Genomic DNA, 14,862 nt, shown 5'->3' on the forward strand with positions numbered 1-14,862 from the left:
AATTTGTATTTTAGGTTGGTAAGTTTGGATTTGGTATGTTTTGAGTTTATTCGATTGTGGTTTTGAATTGATGACGAAGATTCGAGCAATGTGGCGTACGCCAATTATTCGAATAATCGAAAGATAGTGAGGCGTACGCCTCCTATCCTCTTTTCATCTGAAATATGGAATTAAAAGGATTTAGGATTTGTAATTGATTTAGAAGATGTGATTTGAATTTATATGATTATTAGGGTTTTAATCGAATGACGAAAATCCGAGCAATATGGCGTACGCCAATTATTCATATAATCGAGAGATAATGAAGCGTATGCTCACTATTCTCCTTTTCATCCAAAATATGTATTTAAAAGGATTTGGAATTTGTAGAAATGATTCGAAATATTATGATTTGATAATTTGAATTTGGAAATTATATTTGATTTTGAAAAGTGATCTGAAATTGTGTGGTTTAAAATTTAAACGAGTGACAAGAACTTGCGCAATATGGCATACGCCAATTATTCAAGTGCTTGAGAAATAATGAAGCGTACGCTTACTATCTCCTTTTCATCCCAAATTTATGTTAAGAGAGAAAATCCTTTTGAAATTGAATGGTTTGGAAAATGGTTTGAGTTCATGTTTATGAATGAAATGAATTTTCTTTAGTGTATTATTTCATCTACTCGATTAATCAATAACCAAGTAGGTTTCATTGTAAGGAAGCCCAAGAGTAAGCTATGTGAGGTTGATGGCGATGCGAAGAGCAATCGACTTACAAGGGTGTTTTAAAATGGGCTCGATATTTGGATCGAGAATTGTGATTTGTGCTTTTTGAAATTGGTTTGAATTGATGAATCAGTGAAATTGAAATAGTTTGTCATGATTGTAACGCATCACACATATTAGATCAATAATTTGTACACATGAATAAACAAGCATAGAATAATAATTCATATAAATCCCAAAAGTGAGTAATTATCTAAGTTATGCTAAGTAAAAATAATATCACATATTAATCGAAATTATATAATTAGGTTAAGTAATGAATAATAATACTACATATTAACTAAAAATTTCATAATTATATAAGAACATATTAATCAATTGAGATCATATGATTGGGCTAATGAAGTTTGAATTAACAAACAAGTTTCAAGTTTAATTTAAACATCCTAATCTAATCAAACCCATGTTACTCAAAAGGAATTAAAAAACTGTGGAAGGAAATGGGCCTTAAGGCCAACGAGGCCCAATGGGGCGCACAACTCCCTCTCTCTGAAGGACAACAAAGAGTATGACTCTTCTCCTTCCTCTCAACTTCAGTCAACACGTAAGCGTGACTTCCCATGCGCTGACAGGTGATCATTAACCGGAGGGGGAATCGAGAAGCCAGTCGACCATTTGGGCAACGGAAAAGCCAAAAATCGCTCATGGCCATTAATGCAATTTAAGGACAATACTTACAAATCTGAAGAGAAAAGTTCAGTATTTGATAACGCACCCTTTACCTATCAACTCTATCTACTACCCCTTGTCTCTCCATTCTTCTTTTCTTATCCACAAAACGCATACCAAACTTTATAACATGCATTCTATGTCTCTATTAAACGCAAGCATAACGAAACAAGCAAGGTGATTATCACAACAAATCGAAGGAAGATCTCAAATTTTAAAAACTAAGGTTGTTGAGATAATATGAAGCACACAAAGAGTGAAGAAATAGAGCAGGAACTGAACCTTAACGCGAAACACGCGTTTTTAGCGAGCGTAAAGAATAGATTCGGACCTTGGTGAATGTTTTCTTCCCTCTGTTTTCATGTGAATCCTCCAAGTTTGGAAGTGGGGAAGACGTCCTGCGGGTAACCCTTTCACTTCGTTTTCTTCTTTGTTCCTTCTACCAATTTGGAGCTTTCGTCTATCCAGATCCCAACGATCCTTCACGCAGTTTTTTAAGCGATTCACGGTAACATTGATTCTACCTTGCGATTTGCTTTTTCTTTTAGCCTGGATCTTATTCTGATTTCGGTGTTTGATGGTGGCTCAGGTCGTGGGTGCTCACCGAGGGGTTCAGTCCGACTACCTCATAGTTTCGGCGAGAAACTCTGAATAGTTTTTGTGACTTGGACTTTGAGGAATTCAGGTAAGGCTTTTCGGCAGAGTAACAGTAGGGTCCCCCTCTCTAGATGACTCTCAACCTTTATTTATAGAGTCTTCTCCTCGGATCCTCAAATCATGAGCTGTCAATATCTATCCAAAATCATTCCGTTAGGAGAGAATTTTCTCAGAGATTTGGTGGGGACCAGGGCGATTGTCACAGGTAAATTTCTCTTTGTCTGTAGTGTAGCCTTCCAGTCTTCTAGAAACTGTGGTCCCTCATTTGATGCAGGTGGCAAGGTGAGATTGTTTTGTTGGTAAGATCCCCCAAAGAATGCGTGACCATTTTGTGTTGAATCTTTTATTAAGCTCTTACTGCTGTAACTCTTATTTTTGTTGCGGTAAGAAACTTATTTTCACTGTCATGTACATTCAAACTTTTAAATGACGTTCAATTCAAAAAGACTCTATTATGCTGTCATGTGTTTTTCAGCTCACATTTTCAACCTGTGCTTGTCGTAGGTATAAAGGGCAACAAGATATCCGCTCAATTTCGATTTGGTTTGGAAAAGTTATGTTGTGAATCCGGGGTCTACATTGCTCTGATGTCTTGGATTTGGAGGTGAAACAGAAAGACTTGCATGCTTTGGCTTGCGTTTTGGACTTTTGGAGATGAGAGTGTGAGCATTATTGTTTTAATGCAGAGTGGCCTTTGTTGACTGATATATCAGGGCGGTTTTGGTAAGCCGTTTATGCTCTTATTATGGCAAGATCCCGCAGCAGGTTTTCTATTCTATGGAACTGTATCATTTACTTCACTGGTTTGGTTGTTTGCAGGTGCTGTTATGCTGACATAAGTTGGCGGGTAACTTTAAGTTCCACGATTTAACTTATGTTTTGAAAGGTAATGACCATAGCCTTAAGCTCATGCTCCATAAACCTTACACTGCCATTTTCCTGATACTGGTGTAGATTGAAAGTTGGCTATGATTCGGCATCAGTATGTGATCATTTGAAATTAACCTGCCTTTTTGGGTGTATTACAGTAGGAGCAGCGACTGGTTTTGAAAGTGCATCATCTACCTTCTCCGCAGGAGGTTTCGGCATTGATAACAAGCTTGGACTGATAGCATGTTTGGATCGTGCATAAGTTCCCTAATTGTGTGTGTTCCTGAGTCCGTTTGAATCAATTGGAGAAATCATGAATGCATTTATTTGTATGTAAGCATGCCTTTGCTGGCTTTGAATTTCAACTTGGTATTTGTCATGGTCTAACCCTTCAAAACCAACTGTAGGGCATGTTGTTGGCTTTTGGACTCTGTAGATTGCATCATGCTGTTAGAAGGTACCCTGCAGGCTTTAGAACGAACTTGTAACAGTCTGTAGAAATAAGTGCAGGGAAAAGCCGGGCAAGCATCATGGCAAAGGGATATGTACTTTCCAATTTGAAGCTTATTCTTGTCGTTTTGACTTGATTGTAATGTAATCTTAGATCATAAGGTTGGGACTTGCGTGAACCATGAAGTTTAACCATACAAATTGTAAATTTATGCTCGTATTAATAAAACTTAGGAACATCATGCCCATTAAAGCATGGTCTTGTAAATCCAAGTTAATGATCTTTATTCAAATGATATTGTCATGAAGTCCCTATAGAATGTTGATTTCCTCTCTTACAGGCATTTAAAGCCTTAAATACAAGTTCTTATGAGACTTTCCAACCCAGGACCAAGCAATGTGTCCTAAAACAAATCAATACTGATATCATATAGCCTGCTAACATCATACAGAGTTCTGCCAATTGAATGCTAATGAATAAGTACTGATGCAGAAAGTTGTATATTCTTGGTGTGGTACTTAGTGAGTCACATGAGAATTTAAAGGATACAAAGTCAAATCGTCTTTTGATGTGAGTGGGAAAGATGCATAAAAATAAACGCTTGCAATGAGATGTGTTAGGCCATAGCATTCTGCCAAACTTGTAAACCAAACAAAAGGCTTGTTGCTAAGATGTGATTCGCACTCATGAACCATTAAGATGCTTTTTTGTGATAATGAATCAATGGGATGTAAGCCTTCAAGACAACTTAAGAACGGGGTAAGTGACGTCATGAACTTATGGTGATCTGTACCACAATTAATTCATTTAATCCTTGTAACAATCAGTTCCGGTGACGATGCCTATTTTCTCATGGGCGGTCGAATATGTACCATAATATCCTGAATCAAATGACCCAAGCCAGCAATTATGAACCAAACTAGATAAATGTCAACCAAACGACAGTTCGTACATAAGGCCTTTAACTAGCAAAGTCATGAATCCAAGTCACTCGTCTCCTTGAGTTGAGCTATGCATATGCAGATGAAGTGAATGCTTATGATGATATGTAAATGTTTATGGTTATGAATGCTTAATGAAAGTTTAGAAATGTATGGACAAAATTGGGGTATGACAACATACACACATACACACACACATACACACACACAGTCAAAGCCTTCATTTATAGCAACTTGCACTAAGACTAAAGGAATTCATTTGTATGGATTGAGTATAGGCGTTATCACCATTAAACGCTCGTGATAACTCCTTAGATATGCATCAAAGGTTTCAATTACCACAAGAGGTAACAGTTTTTATCACTAATCATGCCCATTCGTAAGGATCACTAAGGGATTTTTTTTAATTTTTGTTGCGTCTTGGATCACAATTTTCCTTCAGTGGTATTAGAGCCACTTACGAAACCATGCATCTGATAGCTATTTATTTTCTGTATTTTCTGTATTAATACGATTAAAAGACATAATGAATTAAATAATAAACGAGTATTTAAATTTGACATCATGTGTGTGATTTGGATGATTGATGTTGATTATGCTTCGGAATCCAAAGTTAGTATGGTGAAGCAACGATACATCGATGTATCACCTCAAATTTGCACCCCCATTTGTACATTCATTTCATTTTTAGGTCATTAACATTGCATAGTGCATTGCCTTTCATCAGTCAAAACTGGTCAGGAGAATTCATATGTGCAATGAGCCAAGCATTTCCATGAGAAAAAGGCCCTATGGTTATTCACAAGAGCTTATGTGAACCCAAGGTTCATTTTGAAACAACTTGGCCAAGTGTTAGAGGCTCAAAGTCCACAGTACAGTTTCAGGTCATCTGGGGCCCATAAAAGTCAACTGCAAAGTCAACTGAGGGCTAGGAGGTGGAGAAATGGTTTGAGACATTTTATTCATGTCTAAAAGAGGGTTATTCAATATGTCAAACATCTACCTTGAAGATTTTGAGGCCAGATCAAAAGTTTCCCAAAATGGAAAGTGACCTGTAATTTCAAGTTTCCAAAAATGGCAAGTTTTTGGACCAACTTCAACTTGACTTTCCAACATCAAAGAAGCTTCAAATGAAATTTTGTCCAACATGAAAGTTGAAGATCTCTTTCTCCTATTTCCAAAAAGTCTAAGATCATGAGCATCTGATGAATGGTTGAGGAGATATGATCCAATCATTGCCAAGTGTGCATGGAACTTCAAATGGCCATATCTTTTGATTCATAACTCCAAATTGAGTGGCTCTTCTTACATTTTTCTTCTCATGACATGTAGTTTCTAAAACATTCATCACAATGCATGAAATTTGAACATATGATCATTTGCTTATTCATGAAGATTTTGGAGGGAAAATCATAAATTTAAAATTGGTGCATCATGAGAACTTTTTGCCATTGCCAATGTGTTTGGAAGATGATTTTGAGTGACTTTGACCATGTACATGGTACTGTTCACGTGGGATTACTCCATGCACCATGCAATTTTCCAATTTTGTCAAAAAACCTTATTTTGCTAATCACCATTAACCAATTGCTAATTGCACTTTCAGTATGATGAGTACAACATATAAATACCATAATCATAACAGAATTTGGGACTTTTCACCATTTTTGAGATCTAGAAATTTTTCCCTCCAATTTTTTTCTCTTCATCATAATTCAAATTTTTCTCACATAACCTTGCCATATTATTGCATTTTCTTGTTCTCTGGTATGGAGTTGGTATAGATCAAGCTTTGGATTGCAGCATTTGGCCAAGGATCGTGCAGTTGAAGTTCAAGAACATAGCCATGAAAGTTGATTGTTGAGCTAGATCTACACAGTTCCAAGCTTCAAATTCTTCACCAATCCTCATAACAAGTGTCCTGGAGCAGATTTGGATCATTGCAAGCTTTGAACCGTGCATTTCAAGAAGCTGCTCTTCAAGAGGTTATTTTTTCGAACTTCATAATTCTCAAATCCATGCACATGTTCATGTAGATCTTTCCATGCTGAGTTTGATGATGCTTTTAGAATCGAAAATAGTGCATTATTAAGAAAGATATGTGTGATTAAAGTTTTGAGCATCAAACTTTTTTGCTTCGATTTGCACGATTGGTGATGAATTAACATGAATCAATGCCTGATCTATAACCTACGTGGAATGAGGATTCAAATGATGTATTCATTTTAAGTTTCTGGAATTTTTGTTGTTGAAGGTCTACTGTTCATCATCGTCTTCGCGAGGAAGACGATGTTCTTCACTGTAGCGTCCAACTAGCGACGGTTTTGTGTCCGTCTGCAAATTATGGTGACTGTGCTAGGGTTTGGTGACTGTAGAGTCCACATATGCATCCAGTGTCCATTCCATTGGTTTAGCGTGCTTTGACCCTGTACACATAGGCATTGACCTGCTGACCAAGCGCCACATCAATTAATGATGTTGTGCGTTTTGGCCAGTGCTTCTTGGAGTGGGAACCGGCTTCGATTCTGGCCAGAAGCAACTTTTCAAATTTCGCTCACAAATTACCTTTCCCTCCAATTTCCATGTGATATGATCCATATTTATTTCATTTTTTTTAGCCAACTTTAAAAATGCATATCAATTTGAAAAATGCTCCAAATAATCCCTGGTTTTTTGCTACTTGTTCATTGAGATGTCCTCTATTTTATGGTGCAAAATTATGAAGTTTGCATGGCTGGATCTTGAATTCTGTTAGAATATGTGAACATGTGTACATTTGTGACCTTACTCCATTCATCTTATCATGAAATGCTTGATATTGATCCAAAGGCCATGAAATTTTGCATGATTGTTCCTAACATGTTAATGGATGTATGAGGCTTGATTGTGCATTTTTCTCATTTGCCATTTCTGTTTTATACACATGTTTACATGGTGTGACAATTTGTGTCACACAATTTGATGATCAACTTGTGCAATTTCATTTCCATATCAAATGATCTCTGTTGATTCTGATTTTTTGTATGATGATTGCATGGGATGTGTGAATGCTCGTAAATTTTTCCAGAATTATTTGAATCATTTCTGTTTTGATTTGGAATTTTCATTCTCAGTGTCCAAATATGTGCTTTGAAATTGTCTTTGACTTCCCTTGCACATGAAATGCCTTTGCTTGATGATTTTGTCTTGGTCCTTTTTAGGACATGTTAATATGTGTTTGAAGTTGCATTGTGTTGAATATTAGCTCCTGCTTTGATTTTTTTCTTCACCTTTGGCCCTAGGCTTTGACCTAGTGGTTTGTACTTACATGTGAGCTTTGAATTTCAGGACCAAGCACCCAAATTCCATGGTTGATGTTGCTTCATCATTTGAATGTTGATATTTGCTATTGATTGCTGACATTCATTTGTTTTGTAGGTTGATGATAATTCACTTGAGTTTGCCTTATGGCTTATATGTTGTACATTGGGATTATCTGTTTGTTGTTGACTGTTGTCTGTTTGTCTGAATACTGTACTGATTTGTTTAGTTGTTTACACAGGTACCTAAGTTGCTTTAAGTTCATTTGAACTTTGCTTTGCTTGTGGTTGGCATACCACTTAGGTAAATTCCTAATCTCCATGTAGTCTGGAAGACCTGCTGTTATTGGCAGGCACCTGTCTGAAGCCCTCCTTAAGAGGCCATGTTTTTGTTTGTTTAATTTTGTGCCAAGTAGGTTAAGTCCTCTTAAGAGGCAATTGGCAGATAAAAGGGATGTGTAACCCATCCCATGCTATTCAGTTGAGTCATTCATATTGCTCACACCATGTGTTGATGCATTTTGAATAAAAACCAAAAATCTTGTACATAGAGTCAGTCATTGTGGAGTAGAGTTCCTGATTCTGGACTCCCACACTTTCATTGTTTCAAGCTCTCCCAGGCCAGGGATAAGAGTTATGAGGTCTTACCCTCACTTCCCATTTCATCTGCTTCACCCTAACTCTCAATGTTAGGGTTAAGAGCTCAAAACACCCTTTCCAGTTGGCTTGTTTGTCGAGGTTGATATGACCCCTTGACTAAAGCCCAGCCTTGTATGAGCCATTTGTTTGCATATAATGTGTGTGCTTGCTCTCTTGTGCTTGTGTTTGCTTACTTAATGTTTAGGCTAGCTTGCTTCCTGTGCGAGTTAGGACTAGAGACCTCAACATAGGGATCGTATGCATGACAACTTCTAGGCTCGAGTCGTAGTCTCCCTAGTAGCTTGTTATCTCCCTAGTCTCTGGTTAGGATAGTTTCTTCCCTGTTAAGGGGAACTACGTCGCCCTAATCCTCATACCAGATGAGGTACGTAGGCAGGAGATTGAGCTGATCTCTCCGGGCGCCCTTTTTGTTTTTGCGTGTGTTTTGTTCGCTTTTTTTCTTTTCCAACCCTCTTGTGTGTGTGGAGTCTGACGTAAGTCCAGCGATTGGCAGTCGGTTTCCTGTGTGTGGTTGTTTGTTGGAGTCTGACGTAAGTCCAGCGATTGGCATTCAGTTTCCTGTGTGAGTTTTTGGTTTGGAGTCTGACGTAAGTCCAGCGATTGGCAGTCAGTTTCCTGTTTGTGTTTTGTTTGGCGTGCGTTAGCCGAGCTACGAGTGCTCTGATTCTTTCTCTGGTTAGAGAAGATACGTATGCATAGGATGCGACATCCTAGCGAGCATGTTTCCCATACCCCCGAACTACATCGACTCTGATGTTTGTGTCTGACAAACTACGTAGGCCCAGGATGCGACATCCTACCGAGTCCTCTTCTTCCGTCTTTCATCTGTGTTTCACTCCAGTTTGTGCAGTTTTGAGCAGTTTCTTTAGCAACCTTCTTTCTATTCTCTTGAGCATGGATCCCGTCGAGTACGACGGATGCGCAGGGGTGCTAATACCTTCCCTTCGCATAACCGACTCCCGATCCTATCAATCTCTGGTCGTAAGACCATTCCTTTCCAGGTTTACTTCGAGCGTTTCCTTTCCCTCCTTTGGGATAAATAACGCACGGTAGAGGCTCTGTGTCTTTTCCCGCCGGTTGTTTTTCACGTATGCGACAGCTGGCGACTCTGCTGGGGAAAGAGAGAAGTTGACCTCTTGCTGGTCCATCTTCCCTAAGCGAGTCATTCCTAGCGCTCTCTAGGATAGTGGTGGTTGCTTTTACTACTTTGTTTATTGTATTTATCATTATGATATGATTGTATATATGTGCATTATGTGTTTGCATGCATCATAATTATCATTGTGCTGGCTGTGTATGTGCTTCTCTGTTGGGTGGGAGTTACATGAGGTAAAAGGCCCAATACCCAGGCTATGAGTGAACTTTAGGACACTTAGGAATAAAGTGATTCATGGGAAGCGGGTGGTATAGCGCCACTTAGCGGAACATGGTATCACGAGCAGTTCAGATCCTGATGGGGTATTATCGTTGCATACATCAGGTGTGTATATGGTGATATTTTTGAAAGGGTTGTTTATCCTGCGTTTCTCTTGACCTTACCCTGGCCTAGATGACACCCGTGAGTGGGTAGGGATTGAATCATTTGCAGGTACTGATGGTGACTATGGTTCAGATGGACTTATGGATATCTATCTCTGACACGCCGGAGTTTTGTCTGTGATATCTATCAGCGGGTTCCGTTTATTTCGGATCCCCGGGTTGAATTTGAGGATACTTGTTCAGAGGTCCGTTCAGTGGATTTCCTTGATGATAATGATATATCCCCCGGTTCCATTTATTTCGGAACTCCCCAAGTTGGATTTATGGTTACTCGGGCCTCAGATGATTGTAATCAGTTCAGAGACCGGTCCAGTACAGTTGGTCCTCAGATGACTTGGAAGATGGCACAGTGACCTGCCTGCATGCATTTTGCATCATTCCCATTTCGCATTCATCTGCATTTAATCCATGTCTATTCGTACTCAGGGTCCATTTTTAATTGAGATTCTGGTCGAGAGACATACTGATGTCAAAATGTTATTGTTGAAATATTATCCGTCTCGATGAAGCCAGAATCAAAGGACGGAATATTCCTCATACGGATAGACATTGCATGTGTGAGTCATACTAACCTGTTTTCTGTTTTGTAGGTGTCAGTATCTAACTGAAGCGCATAGCTCTCTCGTTCAGATATCCTGCCAGACTCAACAAACCCAAATTGATGGATCCTCCCAACGCCGACATTCTCGAATTGAAAGAGATGATGAGGGAGTTGTTCAAAGTCGTGCAAGGGCTCGCCTTGGGACAAAAAGCAGTTGCTGAGAGGTTGGAGAGAATTGAAAACTGGATGATAAAGGAGAAAGTTCAGGGAAAGGCTCCGTCGGCTGGAGTAAAGAAGCCCTCTGGCAGTGGTCAGCTCAAGAAGGAGGTTGAATCAAGTGGTGTGCATGCCCGAAAGGAACATGGTAAGGATCGTTACCACCCTTATGCTGCCACTGTAATCACTCCTGTTGGTAATCCACCTGCACAACAGCAACAACCGCCACCTCAGCAGAAAGCACAGAAAGCTAAGGGCCAAGTGAAGAAGGGAACGACGGATCGTCAGTTGGATAAGCCACCCGTGACTTATACCCTTCTGTTCAAGAGGTTGAGGGATCTTGGGTTAGTTCGGCCGAGGATATTGGTTCCTGTAGAACTGCATCAGAGGCCTGCAAACTACGATGAGAACGCCAAGTGCGAGTTCCATTCTAGGGCACCCGGACACAACATTGAGGGTTGTAGAGCTTTTAAGCATGTCGTCCAAGATATGGTGGATTCTAAGGTCATCAGTTTGGCACCGATACTGAATGTTAATGCTAACCCCGTACCGATGCATGGTCCTGTGGGGGTAAGCATGATGTCAAAGGACAAGAGAAAAATGGAGGAAACGAATGGGGATCAGTTAATAACTCCCATGTCTGCAGTCCAGAGGCATTTAATGAAGAGTGGAGCTTTCCCTGATGTTGACAATTGTTGTGCGGCCGTCGCCACAAATGGGTGTGTAGTGATGGGGGAAACAATCCAGAGAATGATGGAAGTAGAGATGGACGGTGAAAAATTTGAAACACCAAGTCAGGCAGTTGAAACCGTCAAGGTGGAGAACGCCATTCTTGCTGAGAAAGAGAAGAAGCTGTCCATTTCTTCTTACAAACAGGCCATGGAAGTGGTGAAGAACGGAGAAGCCCTAGGCTGGGGAAAGATCATAGACATTGTGGTGAAAGCAGATATGTTTGGAGTTGGCTATCAGCCAGACCAAGGATCGTCTAGACAAAACAGAGGACGTCGTCAACCGTTCACATTCGTCAGTGCCGGAGTGCTGGATCCAGGTCATGCCTATGCGGTGGGTGAAGAGATTGACAGTGACTGCGAGCTTGACTCGTGGATAAAATCGTGCGTACCAGGGAACTGGAAGGCCTCAAAGATCATCACTGTCACTCATCATGAAGAGTAGTATGTCTGTTTTTCAATTCTGTTTGCATGAAAGCCATACGTTTTGCCCGAAACGTATTGGTCCATTGTAAGGGCCATCTCATGTGTTTCATTTTGCAACATTTTGCATCATTAATAAATGGATGTTTTGTATTAAAAGCGATGTTCCCTGTTTTTCATTTATTTTTGCAGTTTAAAAATAAAAATAAAAATGGCAATGTTTATTTTCATCTTCTTTCCTTTTGATTCGTCTTGTTCCGACCTCAAAAGTGATTATCCTCCTGATCTCATTGATAACAATTCGGTTACACCTTTGTATGACTTCGACAATCCGATCTATCATGCCGAAGAAGAAGGCGAAGAAGATTGTGATCTGCTGGAATTAGCCAGGTTGTTGAAACAAGAGGAGAAGGTGATTCAACCGCATGAGGAGCGATTCAAGATTGTTAATCCAGGCACCGCCGAGGTTAGAAAGGAAGGGAAAGTTGGGGCCGCTTCAGAGGCAAATGTCAAGAGCAGAATGGTAGCCTTGCTGAAAGAGTATGTCAATATATTCGCCCGGTCTTATCACAATGTGCCAGGTTGGAATACCGATGTTGTGGTGCACAAGCTACCATTGAGAGAAGACTGTCCTCCAGTGAAGCAGAAGTCGGTGCCGAAAAAGGATGAGAAGGTGAGAATGTGTGTGGACTACCGAGATGTGAACAGAGCTAGTCCGAAAGATGAATTCCTGGTACTTCACATCGAGGTGTTGGTAGATAATACAACCCAGTTCTCGATGTTTTCTTTCATGGATGGCTTTGCTGGCTGTAATCAGATTAAAATGTCGCCAAATGATATGGAGAAAACAATGTTCATCACACCGTGGGGCACCTTTTTGTTATCAGGTGATGCCATTCAGTCTCCAGAATGCCGGTGCCATATATCAGAGGACTATGGTGACTTTGTTTCATGATATGATTCATCATGAAATGGAATGCTATGTTGATGACATGATAACAAAGTCCCAAACAGGAGAGGGGCATCCGGTGGACTTGGTCAGATTGTTGGACCGGTTGAGACAACTCAGACTGAGGTTGAATCTGAATCATTGCACTTGTAGAGTGTTGTCCGGTAAAATGCTGAGGCTTATTATGAGCGGATAAGAGGAATCGAGGCCGATCCTGCTAAAAACAAAAAAAAAGCAAAAAAAAGGGGAAAAAGAAAAGAAAAAAAGAAATACAAAGAAATGCCTGAACCGAGAACAAAAAAAGAGGTTTGTGGTCTCTTAGGCAGATTGAACTACATTTCATGGTTCACATCTCATCTGACAGCCACGTGTGCACCCATATTCAAGTTGGAAAAAAAAAAAGCAAACGGTCAGGTGGATAATGATTGCCAAGGGGCATTGAAAGATAAAAGAATAAGTTGTAGGAGCCTCCGATTCTGATGCCTCCCGGTGGAGAGACGGTCATCAATTCTGTACTTGACAGCCCTCAAGGGGTCTATGAGGTGTGTACTGGGTCAGCATAACGAGTCTAGTCGAAAAGAGCATGCAATTTACCTTAGCAAAAAGTTTACCGATTGTGAAACAATACATTCACGGCTCGAGAAAACTTGTTGTACTTTGGCATAGGCTGCTCGCCGACTGAGACAGTATATGCTGGTTCATACCACTTTGTGGATTTCCAAGATGGATCTGATCAAGTAAACAAGTGAGAAGCCAGCATTGACCGGACGGGTTGCGAGATGGTAAATAATTTCGACTGATGTTGATATACAATATACCTCTCAGAGGGCGATCAAGGGGAGTGTATTGTCCGATTACCTCGCCCAGCAACCCATTGAGGATTATCAACCGAGGAAGTTTGAGTTCCCTGATGAGGACATCGAGGTTTTCAAATCGAAAGATTGTGAGGAACCGATCCCGGAGGAGGGGCCTGACCCTGAATCCGAACGTATTCTGATGTCTGATGGGGCTGTCAATATGAATGGTAGTGGGGTTGGTACCGCTTTGGTTACGCCAAAGGGATCCCCCGTTCCTTTTGTTGCCCGGTTAGCATTTGAATGTACCAACAATGGTGGCTGAGTACGAAGCTTGTATCCTGGGTATCGACCTCGGTGCGTACGTCTACTGGGGCAACGCCGTTCTCGCTCGTGTATGGGATAGAAGTGGTATTACCTACTGAGGTCTAGATCCCATTATGGAGAGTCCTGGTGGGCGTAAAATTGGAGAAGGCTGAGTGGATAAGGACTCGGTATGACGCGTTGAGCCTGAATGAGAAAAAGAGGCTGGCAATTACTTGTCATGGGGCAGTTGTACCCAGTGAATGAAGCGTGTTGTTGACCGAAAAGTGCGACCTCGTGCGTACCACGTGGGAGAGCCGGTATTGAAAAGGATCCTTCCTCCTCAATGATCGTGGGGCAAGTGGACACACAATTATGAATGCCCATTCTTGGTCAAGAAGGCGCTCTCTAGCAGAGCCTTGTTGTTGACGACCATGGATGGTGAGGATTTTCCATCCCCTGTGAATGCGGACGCAGTTAAAAAAATACTTCGTAAAAGAGACCCGCTGGACGAAAAGAATAAAAGAGTCCAGGCAAAAATGGGCATCCCGGCGAACCAAAAGAAGAAGAAAAAGGGTTCGGGCAAAAATTAGGGATAAAAAGAAAAACTGTACACCCGGCAAGTCGAAAACCCCGCAAGGGCGGCTTGGGCAAAAAAGGATATCCCGGTGGACTGAAAACCCGAAAGGGCGGTCCAGGCAAAAGAGGGATTGAAACAAACAAATGCATCCAGCATGATCGTTGTACTTTGGTTAAGACGCCATGGATAATCACCGGCAGAGAGCGATTGGAAGTGTCTTGTTCAGAAGACAGAAAGCACGGAGAGTCTTGAGGACATATGGGGTGTAACCGAGTTGGAACCCGATGAGATCACAGTTTCACATTGCCATTAGGATAGATTTTTCCTTTTGTGCGCAATCACCTCTTTTCAGGTATTGCTTCGTGTGTTGCTCGGTTCTGAGCCTTTTTTTTTCAGTCAATAAAATGCATGTTCAGTCAAATAATTTTGTTTTTGTCTTCATTACCGCTTTGATTGCAAAAACATCTTTTTAGT

At 40.6% G+C, this 14,862-nt stretch overlaps 1 long non-coding RNA gene across 3 annotated transcripts; it reads left to right on the forward strand.

Moving 5' to 3' along the window:
* The first annotated feature begins 1,769 nt into the window (after window positions 1-1,769).
* Window positions 1,770-3,710, forward strand: LOC127105575 (uncharacterized). 3 transcript variants are annotated; one of them, XR_007795046.1, is made up of 6 exons: window positions 1,770-1,945; window positions 2,027-2,477; window positions 2,599-2,817; window positions 2,914-2,980; window positions 3,123-3,293; window positions 3,372-3,710. It is a non-coding gene; the product is annotated as an uncharacterized LOC127105575 (long non-coding RNA). The 3 variants fall into 3 exon arrangements; XR_007795047.1 differs by having other exon boundaries at window positions 2,027-2,817; window positions 3,123-3,297; XR_007795045.1 differs by having other exon boundaries at window positions 2,027-2,817.
* The last annotated feature ends 11,152 nt before the right edge of the window (window positions 3,711-14,862 follow it).

This window comes from Lathyrus oleraceus, chromosome 7 (genome assembly GCF_024323335.1).
Source record: "Lathyrus oleraceus cultivar Zhongwan6 chromosome 7, CAAS_Psat_ZW6_1.0, whole genome shotgun sequence".
Taxonomy (NCBI): domain Eukaryota; kingdom Viridiplantae; phylum Streptophyta; class Magnoliopsida; order Fabales; family Fabaceae; genus Lathyrus; species Lathyrus oleraceus.